Below are 13,849 nucleotides of genomic sequence, written 5' to 3'. Positions count from 1 at the left end.
GGTGCAGAAACACACGAGAATTCGGACTTCAAAGGGTTGAACTGACGCACGGGGCCCAGCTCCTGGCAAGCGGTGAGCACTCAAATGTGTTAATAACAACGTGGGGTTGGGCTGGGCCTCCACCAGATGCCTCCTCCTGCCATGGCTCCCCATGACCCTGTGATTCCTGGTCTCAGAGCACCCAAGTGGATGCACCTAATGGAAAAAGAGGGGAGAGAGAAGGTCCCCAGGAGGTGACAGAAGCTCCAGCTGTGTCACCACCCACTAACCCCGCGGACGCCATTTACTTATGGCGGGGGGCAGGTATGGATGAAGCTTAATTTATACAATAAAAAGTCAGTTTAGCCCCAAACCGTTAAAATAGTTTATTTTTGTAGGCATGGTCTTGCACATGTGGAAAGAGCCCTCAGCACTGGTCCAGGGTTTTGGGGGCTCTGGGGCCTGCAGAATCCAGCTGCAAGGCTGAAGTTCAAGGCGGCCAGGAGTGGGCCTTATTTATAACAGTCTGAAGTTTCCAAGTGAGCAGAACAACAAGACCTTGCATGAGATGAGTCATACCGACTCCCAGGATCAGAGAAGTCACAGAGGATCAAAGAACAGATGAGCCTTCCAGCTCCCTGCCCCTCTCAAACCAAAAGACGACTTTCGGAGGGCTCACTCTAATCTGTTCCAGCTAATTTTCAAGGATTGAGTTGAGAGGAAGAGTTAACAGGAGATTTAGTTGCTATAGCCCCTTGGATCCCTGACAAAGTGGGCTTCAGGGGAATAATAAAAAGCAACATTTTTCCCACCTCAAAATGTATGGAAGTCAAAACCTTACTCGTGATGAAGAGATTAAAGACATAACTTAGTAGCGTGTCAAGCAATCAAAAATAAATGGGGATGGCATTGAGCAACTTGCAAGGCACCACAAATAAATGTTACTTATTTATTCAAGGACACTTATGTAACTGTTTTCAAAGGGCGCATGTATTTTGCTTTTCCTGTTTAATTCTTTGTCCCATTATGCTGTCTGCCCACCAGCCACAGGGCAGGTGGCAGAGTAACATCATACATGCTGGATCACAACGTTCGGTATTCATCCCACTGATCACCTCACTCTGTGAAGCAATGTAGATGAGTTTTGCACAGTCATCTTGGCTTCATGAGTGGACATGCAGTTGATTAAAAAAGATTTTGGCCAAAGGACCAGGGAGCAAGGGGACTCTCCATGTTGGCTGTGGGAGCCTTGCTCCCACCCACACTCCCCTGTTGGTTCCTGCCTGGGGTTCTTGTAAACAAGGGCAACTGGCGAAGCAGTACACCTGCCCTCGATCTGCCAGAGCAGAGTTCACAGGGGAGATGAGACCACTTTCCCCATGGCCAATCCTAGAGCAGTGCACCAGAAGCCAAACAGAGCTATACTTTGGGCTGCACGATGACGGAACGCCAGCTTCTTACCTGGTGTCATCAGAAACTGTACACAAGACTAACATGACATGTCAGTACTCAACTCCAGCCCTATTCCACCAGCTCAGCACTCATGCTTACAGAGAGACTGGTCTTGCCTGGCTGAGGACCGAGATGCCATAAGCCAGCTACAGAATATCCCTCTGAGCACTGGTGGTTAGAGAAGCATCAGCCCCTCTTCTGGCATGATCACAGGCTGACCAGGACTAACTGCTCTAGGCACTGGGGAATCCAGGTATCCATGGAGAGGCCAGACTCACCTTTAACAAGTGAACTCTTACCTCTACCAGGTATAAGCTGCTTCATATAGTCACATACCTGCTACCCACTCTGCCCACCAAGGACCTGTCTATGGACCATCTGAGCTCAAAGGACAGATTTCTAAGGTACTTTCCCACCGTTTGTCCCACCCACCCTAAATCCAGTCTTTGCCCTTTCCTGCCATGCTCCATGCCCTCCATGGGCTACATCACCTAGGCTCCCTTGCCTTCCAGCTTGGGTTGGATACCAATGGGGATCAGAGGAGGAGAGAGAGTTTTGACATTTCTTCCCTACTCCTTCCCTGCTCTAGCCTATGTTTATGGCAGGGGCTGAGTCTTTCCATGCTCACGGCTCCTGTTGGGCACCCTCCTCCACAGCTGAGCTCTCCTGGGCTATCAGGAGTAGCAGTGGCTCCCTGTTGTTTCATGTCCCTGGGCGCTCAAGTCCCTTTGCCTTGCCCACACCTCTTGTGAGTAGTTCCTTAATTAAAGTCTCTTCATTTGAGCGGCCTGAGTCAGATTCTGTTTCCTGCCAAGATCTGATTGAAACTGTATCTTTCAGCAATAATATCCTGTGATTTTCACACTTGTGGTCTGAGCAGACATATAAATGCTTTGTTCAGGAAACAACATCCTGAAAGAGGTACATTACGGGCACTAGAATTATGACTTCTGATTCAGGTGGGTAAGTAACTGTACATGGGCTATTTTTTTAACTCAGGACTTCGGACTCTAAAAGGATCTGTTGATAATGATTAAGTCCAATTATGTCAAGTTTACTAAACAGTTACCTGGAAAATCACATATATAAACATATACATGTATCTCAACTAAATAGTATCACTGGTAAGACTTCAGGTATAAACTTTGTGTTTACTAATGAATTGGAGAAAACACTAATCCCTGTTGTAGACTCGTCTGAATTGTCCCTTGTCTTCTACTTGCATTGTCCATATTCAGATGATTCTTCTATGTATGTTCCATGTTGATCTTGTTCTGTGTCCAGGACTTGATTTGCCATCTAGAAAATGAATGTCATCAGGGACTAAGCCTTCACTGCTAAAATATCATAAAGTCTTGGCTTCGTTCTGATGCATTTGGCAAAATGCTGGCTGCCTACTGCTTTTATTCCTTGTTTTCCCATTGGAACAGTAATCTTTTATTTAATCAGTTAAAAATATAGTTCAGGAGGCCAGTTTTTGCCAATGGTAATTACTAGTACTTTAAAACTTGAGAAGGAAGAGATTTTCCCCAGAAAACTATTTTTTTTAGATAAAATAATAGATTTACCGTATGTTGGTTTTGACCAAGGGATTTCTTTTATCAATTTTTTCTGACCCTTTTCTCCAAGAGGATTGGTCATTTGGATGCATGTGACCTTCCCCGTCACCAGTCTCTTCTCTATATGGATCTCTTGACACCTTCACAAAAGTAAAAGCCTAAAGAACAAACAAGACTATTCTAGATGTCTGGGATGGAAAGTTGATAGGTCTTCTAGGAGAGTTTTTTTCTCCCCTGGACTATGAATTATTAAAAGCCTCCTCATCTTTTAGACTACTGAGCACCATGATTTAGATCCCACACCAAGCATCCTTGGGTTTGGCTGAGTTGGTCTCTTTGAATACTGTCAGCTGGTGTAGCAACCTACTGGCCTCAATCCTATCAAGTGAGTCACAAAGACAATTTTTTGACTTCTGACTGCATGAGACTTTGTTCTTACAACAGGTGTCTGGCAGTTAGTACCATAAGCCCAGTGCCACTCAGAGAAGGGCCATCTTCCTTATCATCATGCTATCTCACTGCCCGGCTTCCTATATTCTTGCTACATGTTACATGGAAATGGCTTCTCTGTGTGTGTGAATGCAGTCTGTGAACTGGAAGCACATAGTTCCTAGGGCCCTCACTCTTCTTCTTCTTTGCTTTTTCAGAGACAGGTTTGAAACTCATTCTAGTTAGAAGAGTACTCTCTGATTGAAATCCAAACTTTAAAACATTTCTCTGGCCACCTACCACACAATCTACACACATTGGGCCTTAGCACTTCTAGTGTAACAGTTTTAAACATCTCAGCATTGGCAGCTCAGGGGCTTCTGGCTTATCAATTACCCAATAATATGTAAAAATAAAATATGTCTAGAACCGGCCTATTACTTAGCCAGAATAGATGATGCCGATGTGGTGTGACTTGATCAAAACAAGGAATATTCTCTACCCAACCGTCTTCATCCCTGCCGCCATACCTGACAGCCCATTATTAAAGATCTGTAGAGTTTTTATTATTATTATTTAAGAAACATTAAATAAAATGAGAATACATGATAAAGAGGCAACACCTTAAAATATTTTTGAGCTATGAGATGTTGGCTGGTATTTGCTGACAATAAATCTTTGCAGATGAGGATTGTTAAGAGAAATCAAGATACTGAGAATAGAGATGAAAGTGTCCCCATGGTCAATTTTACCTTCTTAGGAATTTGGTCTTGACCAGTTCTGATAGTTCTGGGTTTTTGTTTTGTTTTATTTTGTTTTATTTGTTTATTTGTTTTTTGGCAAATTTCAGAAAGCACAGAGAGAACTAAAAGAAACATTCAAACTTTATTAAGGGAGAAATGATTAGAAGTGGATTTTGAAACATGTTCTTTCCTGTTGACACATGTTCAAAGAATGTCTGGAGGAAATACTAAATTAAAATACAGACTGATTCAACTGTTGGCATCAAATCACTTACAGTGTGATATGGTTGCTATCTTGAATATGAGGGAAAAGAAAAAGAAGCTTCCCAAAGTTATAATTTTGTTGATGAAAACAATGAAAATCTTAATTTAGAATCTATTTTGTTATTTTGATTTTATCACTGTGAATTCCCTTGGAGACATTTACTCAAAATGGCTCTACTATATTCCTGGTTCCTGATATTACTGGTATAAAAGAGTATAGGGAGGACAAAGGCTTTACTATTTCAAATATAGAGTTAGTAATTATAAATATTCACCTATGAATATTCCTTCTCAGGTAAATTTTGAGTCTTCCTCCTGAAAAGTCAGGAAATGTAGTAGACAGGTAGCAAGTTATAAAATCTTGACGAAACACATAGTTTGGCACAACCACCTACCTATCCTTTTGCTCACTTAGCAAGTCCATAGAATGTTCATTTTACTCTGTGGGGAGCAGAGGTAAGTATATAAGTATATATAGTAAGATATAAATATACTTCTGTCCATTCCCACCTTGCTAACAGAATCCCTATTTTGCTCAGGTTTATTCCTCCTCAAAGATGATCCAAACCCCAGCTCCATAGATGTACCCAAGGCAGTCCAGTGGGAAATGGGAAACCTCATTCTGCTTGCTAGTGACTGTTTTCAGGAAGGAACGTGATCTTACTCTGTCCAACAAAATGTGGGAGGGAGAGATGCCAATGTGCTTCTGGGAAAGGTGTGGCATCCTAAAATACACCTGCAGGAATTGCTGTGGATTTTTAGTTCCCTCTAACCTTGTACCCAAATGTGACACCTGGGGTCATGAGGTTAGTGAACACAAGGACTGAGGATGAACCCCTGAGTCTTGATAGTAACATTGAGCCCTGAATTAATCAACCCTGGTGTCTTACCCCTGAGTTTCTTGTTACATGAGAAAGCGAATTTCCTTGTTGTTTAAGTCCCTCTGGGTTGGATTTTTTGCTGCTTGCAGCTGAAATCATTCCTTGCTGGTGCGAAGTGCACAGACACAGTTCTCGAGAAGCTAACAATCTCAGATGAATAGGCTGAATATGATAAATATCATAATAATATCAAGCAAGATGTTAACATGACTTCTAAGGCTTCCTCTTGCTTTTGGAAGAGGGAAAAGTTACTTCCACCCAGAATGATTAGGAAGCGCAACATGTGGAAGGTAGCAGGAGAGGCTACAGGAGAATAGTTGGTGGAGCAATATTATGAAAAGAGGTCATGATGGAAAATTGAAGATATTCACTGTTTTCCATCATGAGTTGAATGGAATTCAGGTGTCCGGACACGTTCTATAAAAAGAACTGTTCTGTGGTAAAATAAAGTTGAGAAAGTGAGCATACTCTAGCTCCACAGAGCCCCTTGGATATTAACAATGCATATTAGCATTTAAAGGCTTGAAGAAGTCTTGAAGACCAAAACTACACTTATCTTCATTGAATTGCCTATTTGTTCCTGAAACTTCTTGGACAACAGAATGCTTCTTGCTTCAGGACAACTGCTATCATCACACCTATGGGTACACAATTTGGGAAAGGTTGGGCTGAAGAGAGTAGAGAGACTTCTGGAGAGAATTTGGAGAACAGGAAGAGGAAGTGGCAGTAAAGAGACAAATAGTGACGAAAGGGGTGAAGAATATACATATAGCATATCAGGAGTCAGGGACAAAGGATTCTTCCAGGAAAAGCTGGTCAGCAGAGTAAAAGGATGCAAAAAAGTAAAAAAAAAAAAAAAAAAAAAAAAAATGAGGACTGAGAAAAGCCATGACAAGAGTCACTGAAAATGTATTTCACTAGTAAAGCGAGAAATGAAAACAATTTGTCAGGATGACAAAAGATAGTAAGAAATTGATTATGAAAAAAGGAAAAGGAATGATAAACTGAGGATCAAACATATTCAAGTGAATATCTTTCATGAATAGATAGGTCTGTTGCTTGCATACAAAATTAATGTAGGGATAGATGGATGGATGATGGATGGATGGATGAATATTGAAGGAATGAGCTAGTGAACATGTAGAAATTCAAGTTGCTATTTAAAGAAATAATTAAAAGTTAAAGTCCCCAGGAGATGAGGAAAAGAATAAAGGTGTCCCTCTTTAGAGGTGTTCCCACTTGACCAGGAAGAAAAGATGAGTAGTTTGATAAAGAGACAGATTCTCCTTCAACTTCTGAAGTAGAAGGCGACATGATGGTATCTAGTAAAGTGGGAAACAGGATCCTGGGGAAGATGAAGAAAGTCTGGGAAGGGTATTGTGGCCCATGATCTAGAGAATGAAAAAGACATGAGTGAAAGAATTTCTAGAGCACAGTGAACACCCTACTTTTGAGCTGGTGGGGTGGCCCACTAGGCTCTGTGATTTCTGCAGGAGTACTCTTTAAGCTAGAATCTGAGAAAGCAAACGGCAAGGGTGTTGTGTAGTTGGGCCGTTCTGTAGTAGAAGGTTATGAAGGTAGACAAGCCTGGAGTTGATATGTGGACCTTGTTACTATGACTGTCTTGTTCAGACTGAAAAGAGGTCAGACGTGTGCAGAAGAGAGCTAGTGGACATGGCTACGTTGCAAGAAGGTCGGTGATCTGAAATTCTGGCGAGAATAGAAAGTGTGTATTTTGGACTTCGGAGAGAAAAAGAGGTGAATTAAGGAACTGAAAGAAGGAAAGATGATTTAAACAGTTCATGATCTAAAAGAAATATCACTTTTCCCAGCACTATTTATGGAAGAGACTGTCTTTTTCCCATTGCATATTTTTTCCTGCTTTGTCAAAGATTATTTGACCAGAGTTGAGGGTCCATATCTGGGCTCTCTATTCTGTTCCTTTGGTCTATATGTCTGTTTTTGTGCCAGTACCATACTGTCTTGGTGATCACTGCTTTGTAATATAGCTTGAAATCAGGCAGCGTGATGCCCCCAGGTTTGTTTTTCTTTTTCAACATTTCCTTGGTGATTCGGGGTCTTTTCTGATTCCATACAAATTTTAGGATTGTTTGTTCCAGCACTTTGAAATTGGAATTTTGATTGGGATGGCATTGAAGGTATAGATTGCTCTGGGTAGCATAGACATTTTAACAATGTTTATTCTTCTGATCCATGAGCATGGAATGTTTTTTCATCTTTTTGTGTCTCCTTCAATTTCGTTCATGAGTGTTCTATTGTTCCTAGAGTATAGATCCTTTACCTCTTTGGTTAGGTTTATTCCGGTGTCTTATGGTTTTTGGTGCTATTGTAAATGGAATCATTTCTCTAATTTCCCTTTCTACAGTTGCATTATTAGTGTATAAGAAAGCAACTGATTTCTGTGCATTGATTTTGTATCCTGCCACATTACTGAATTGCTGTATGAGTTCTAGTAATTTGGGGGTGGAGTCTTTTGGGTTTTCCACATAAAGTATCATGTCATCTGCAAAAAGAGAGAGTTTGACTTCTTCTTTGCCAATTTGAATACTTTTATTTCTTTTTGTTGTCTGATTGCTGTTGCTAGGACTTCTAGTACTATGTTGAACAATAGTGGCGAGAGTGGGCATCTTTGACGTGTTCCTGATCTTAAAGGAAAGGCTCTCAGCTTTTCCCCATTGAGGATGATGTTCTCTGTGTGTTTTTCGTAGATGGATTTTATGAACTTGAGGAATGTTTCCTCTATCCCTATACTCTGAAAAGTTTTAATCAGGAAAGGATGCTGTATTTTGTCAAATGCTTTTTCTGCCTCAATTGAGAGGACCATATGGTTCTTCTCTCTCTTATTTTTTTTTTTTAAAGATTTTATTTATTTATTTGACAGAGAGAGACATAGCGAGAGAGGGAACACAAGCAGGGGGAGTGGGAGAGGGAGAAGCAGGCTCCCCGCAGAGCAGGGAGTCCGATGCGGGACTCGATCCCAGGACCCTGGGATCATGACCTGAGCTGAAGGCAGTCGCTTAACCAACTGAGCCACCCAGGCGCCCCATTTTCTCTCTTCTTATTAATGTGTTCTATCACATTGATTGATTTGCGAATGTTGAACCACCCTTGTATCCCGGGGATAAATCCCACTTGGTTGTGGTGGATGATCCATTTAATGTATTGTTGGATCCTATTAACTAGGATTTTGCCGAGGATTTTGGAATCCATATTCATCAGGCGTATCGGTCTGAAGTTCTCCTTTTTCATGGGGCCTTTGCCTGGTTTGGGGATTAAGGTAATGCTGGCCTCATAGAATGAGTCTGGAAGATTTCCTTCTGTTTCTATTTTTTGGGGAAAATTGGACAGCCACATGCAGAAGAATGAAACTCGGCCATTCTCTAACACCATACACAAAGATAAACTCAAAATGGATGAAAGACCTCAATGTGAGATATCCATCAAATTCTAGAGGAGAACATAGGCAATAACTTCTTTGACATTGGCCACAGCAACTTCTTTCAAGATACACCTCCAAAAGCTAGTGAAACAAATGCAAAAATGAACTTTTGGGACTTCATCAAGATAAAAGCTTCTGCACAGCAAAGGAAACAGTCAACAAAACAAAGAGGCAACCCACAGAATGGGAGAAGATTTTTGCAAATGACACTATAGATAAAGGGCTGATATCGAAGATCTATAAAGAACTTCTCAAACTCAACACCCAAAAAACAAATAATCGAGTCAAAAAATGGGCAGAAGACATGAAAAAACACTTCTCTGAAGAAGACATACAAATGGCTAACAGACACATGAAAAAATGTTCATCATCATTAGCCATCAGGGAAATTCAAATCAAAACCACATTGAGACACCACCTTACACCAGTTAGAATGGCAAAAATTGACAGGGCAAGAAACAACACATTTTGGAGAGGTTGTGGAGAAAGGGGAACCCTCTTACACTGTTGGTGGGAACGCAAGTTGGTACAGCCACTTTGGAAAACAGTGTGGAAGTGCCTCAAAAAATTAAAAAGAGAGCTACCCTATGACCCAGCAATTGCACTCCTGTGTATTTACCCCAAAGACAAGGATGTAGTGAAAAGAAAGGCCATATGCACCCCAATGTTCATAGCAACAATGTCCGCAATAACCAAACTGTGGAAAGAGCCGAGATGCCCTTCAACAGATGAATGGATCAAGAAGATGTGGTCCATATATACAATGGAATATTACTCGGCCATCAGAAAGGATGAATACCCAACTTTTACGTCAACATGGATGGGACTGGAGGAGATTATGCTAAATGAAATAAGTCAAGCAGAGAAAGTCAATTATCATATGGTTTCACTTATTTGTGGAACATAAGGAATAGCATGGAGGATATTAGGAGAAGGAAGGGAAAAATGAAGGGGGGGAATCGGAGGGAGAGACGAACCATGAGAGACTATGGACTCTGATAAACAAACTGCGGGTTTTAGAGGGGAAGGGGGTGGAGGGATGGGTTAACCCAGTGATGGGTATTAAAGAGGGCACGTATTGAATGAAGCACTGGGTGTTATACGCAAACAATGAATCATGAAACACTACATCAAAAACTAATGATATAATGTATGGTGATTAACATAACATAATAAAATTAAATTAAAAAAAGAAAAAACTAACGATGTATTGTATGGTGACTAACATAACATAATAAAATAAAATTTAAAAAAATTAAAAAAATAAAAGAAATATCACAATTCCAGGGGCGCCTGGGTGGCTCAGTCGGTTAAGTGTCTGGCTTTGGCTCAGGTCATGATCCCAGAATCCTGGGATCGAGCCCCATGTCAGGCTCCCTGCTCAGCAGGGAGTCTGCTTCTCCCTCTCCCTCTGTCCCTCCACCCTGCTCATGCTTTCTCTCTCTCTCTCTCTCAAATAAATAAATTAAAAAAAAAATCTTTAAAAAAAAAGAGAAATATCACAATTCCATTGTTGCTAAAAATCCATCAACTGACCCGTCAACCATGAGAATTTAGTAGATTATGCCTTTGTTGACTTCTATCTTCTTAGTCTGGTAGTCTTTTTACCAGTACTTACTATCATTGTTATGCTCTTATATATATATCAAACCTATACCTCCTAAACTTTGCAAAAAAATGTGCAATGTGCTTTATTTTTTATCCTATAATTACCAAGATTTTAAAATATTATTTTAAATAATTATTCAAAATATTATTTATAGGTCCCTATTGAGGAAAATTGACTAAAATATTATTTTATTTGTATTTATATTGATTTGCTCAGCAGTTGAGCCCACTTATTATGACTCTTATCTTTTTTGATCAATCTGTAAGACCACTTCATATATTAAAGATATTCTCTTCCAGGGGGAATGTTTTTCAATACAAATGACAAACATTTTGTCATAAGTCTTGGATGTATCTATAGTGTTGTTTGCCTTACATTAAGTCATAAAATTTTATATGCTCTAATACTGATGGTTCCTTTCTGCCTTCCCCTCTCCAACAGTATTTTAGATTTACCATTTCAGGGATACCTGGGTGGCTCTGTCAGTTAAGTGTCTGACCCTTGATTTCAACTCAGGTCATGATCTCAGGGTCTGTGAGATTAAGCAACCACTTCGAGCTCAGCAGGGAATCTGCTTGAGATTCTCTCCCTCTATCCCCACCAGGCACCCTCATGCTCTCTCTCGGAAATAAATAAATAAATAAATCCTTTTTTTTTTTTAAAGATTTTATTTATTTATTTGACAGAGAGAGACACAGCGAGAGAGGGAACACAAGCAGGGGGAGTGGGAGAGGGAGAAGCAGGCTCCCCGCAGAGCAGGGAGTCCGATGCGGGACTCAATCCCAGGACCCTGGGACCATGACCTGAGCTGAAGGCAGACGCTTAACGACTGAGCCACCCAGGCGCCCCATAAATAAATCCTTTTTAAAAATTATGATTTCACTTAGATTTATAATTATTTCATTTTTCATAGACAGTCTTTGATCCACCTGCAATTTGTGATAAAAAGTAGGATAGGGATTCAGGGATAGTGGCGGAGAGGGGATGGAGATGTGCTAGAATGTGTATGCCTATGCATGTGTGTTGTTTGGTCAATCATCAGCCTTTGGTAAGATGATTTCTATCATGCTTAGAACTACATGATAAGGGCGCCTGGGTGGCTCAGTTGGTTAAGCGACTGCCTTCGGCTCAGGTCATGATCCTGGAGTCCCGGGATCGAGTCCCGCATCGGGCTCCCTGCTTGGCAGAGAGTCTGCTTCTCCCTCTGCCCCTCCCCCCTCTCATGTGCTCTCTCTCATTCTCTCTCTCTCTGAAATAAATAAATAAAATCTTTAAAAAAAAAAAAAAAGAACTACATGATAATTTCTACTTGATCTCATCTAAATGAAACATTGATTTTTTGAGTTTCAGCTGGGCCATAGCCTCATTAACAAATCTGCATGTGTGTTGTTTGGTCAATCATCAGCCTTTGGTAAGATGATTTCTATCATGCTTAGAACTACATGATAATTTCTACTTGATCTCATCTAAATGAAACATTGATTTTTTGAGTTTCAGCTGGGCCATACCCTCATTAACAAATCTGACCATCCCCTTTGAAATACTTACTATTTTGCCTCCTGTGACTTTATTTATTTTATGAAACCCTTCTGATTAGTTCAAACAACGGACTTGCTTTCAATAGAATAAGATGATTCCTTTTTAAAGACCTGTTTCTATTGTAGAAAGCTGATATATTTGGCTTGGGACACATCTGAGATGTTTAAATATAAATGGATGTGTTCTCTCATCTTCAACTGATCGTTTCCTTCTTTCTCTACAATATTTATTTCCTTCCCTTTGCCTTCCCTTCCTGCTTCTTCTTTTCTTCTGGTCATTATCATCTGGCTCTTTCCTTGACTTGACCTACATATTGATCCCAGTTTTCTCCCTAAAACCCTACCAGGCTCAAAAGTCCTCAATTCCTCTGTGCAAGGCCAGTGTCCCCACAGGCCTGGAGCTGGGAAGAGAGGTCAGGGCTACAAACCTTCCTTTGGCAGTCATCCCTGGTGAAAGGATTTTCACATGCGTAAATCGTTTAGGACAGAGACTGGAGACAGCGTGAGTGCAAGATTTTCTGGATCTGCCTCAGGTCCAGGACATCGCAGGGACCACCCCATGTGGGACTCTCCTCATCACTCCCAAAACATTTCAGCTCAGTGAAAATGAACATCAAAAGCCACCCTGAAGAAGAAAAGAAAATGAAGAGATGTCAGCTTGCAGCCTAGAGAACCAGCTGAGAGGACAGTGTCTGACGAGGCAGCCAGCTCGGGGAGCACTAGGAGCCCCCTTCACCATAAATTCCTATTTAAGAAAGGAAGGTGGTGATTCACATGCAAAATATGTTCTGATGAAAAAAGTTAAGATGGAGGAAGATACAACAAATTTCCTTCCAATCCACTCTCATCCCCACCACCATTCCAGCACGGGGAGGTCCTGGAACAGTTCTTGTAAGTATTTATGGGGCTTAGGAAAAAGCAGAGCTGCATATGCTGCAACCCAGCTCCCCCAGTTTCTCTGCCCAAGAGAAACCATTGACTATGGAGACCACTGAGAAACCTCTGCCCTTGAGGTTCAGGCCAAATCCCCACCCCAGGTCCCCATCAAGGGATACTTTGCATTCCTTATAGCGATTGTTCTCAAGCTCATCCGTTTTAAAAAATCTCGTGGGAGGCATGGATGTAATGTGAAGCTGGGTTGGTATATTTTCTTGGGACCTCTGGACACAATGTCCTCATACAGCACCCCAATAGCCTTTCCCAGCCAATTTTCTTTTCTTTTTTTTAAAAAAGATTTTATTATTTGACAGAGAGCTAGAGAGAGAGAACAAGCAGGCAGAGAGGCAGGCAAAGGGAGAGGGAGAAGCAGGCTCCCTGCAGAGTAGGGAGCCCGATGCGGGGCTCGATCCCAGGACCCTGGGATCATGATCTGAGCCGAAGGCAGCCGCTTAACCGACTGAGCCACCCAGGGGCTTCCCCCAGCCAATTTTCAAAACTGCCATAGTTTCACCATATTTGTTAGCAGATTCATTGATCAAATGAGTGAAACCATTATTGGACAGAAGTCAAGGCTCGTAGGGTGGAAGGCCATAAAGGAAGGACCCAGGGGAATTCTGCCAAATCCTGATCTCACATGCCTGGGGCTGAGGAGGATGGGACAGCCAGGGGAGTCTTGGAAATCTTGGTGTTGGGAAATTTTTTCAAAGGAGGCTAAAAGGGAAGAGAAGGAAAGAGCTTGAAACAGATCTACTTTGCAGCTGTGTGTACAGAGCCGTGGTCAAACTACCTGCGGGGAAGACCAGGTGTGTTTGGGGTTTTCGTTGTTGTTGTTCATTTGTTTGGTTTCAGTTTTAGTCCATTGTGGACCAATACTTTCATACCATGCAACACAAGTAAATAGAAAACTTAAATTTTGGGCGCCTGGGTGGTTCAGTTGTTAAGCGTCTGCCTTCGGCTCAGGTCATGATCCCAGGGTCCTGGGATCGAGTCCCACAT

The sequence above is a fragment of the Mirounga angustirostris genome, unplaced genomic scaffold (assembly GCF_029215605.1).
Source record: "Mirounga angustirostris isolate CCGP_5_RB_7025 unplaced genomic scaffold, mMirAng1.0.hap1 SCAF_7, whole genome shotgun sequence".
Lineage (NCBI taxonomy): Eukaryota > Metazoa > Chordata > Mammalia > Carnivora > Phocidae > Mirounga > Mirounga angustirostris.
Note: the sequence above shows the minus strand (reverse complement) of the source record.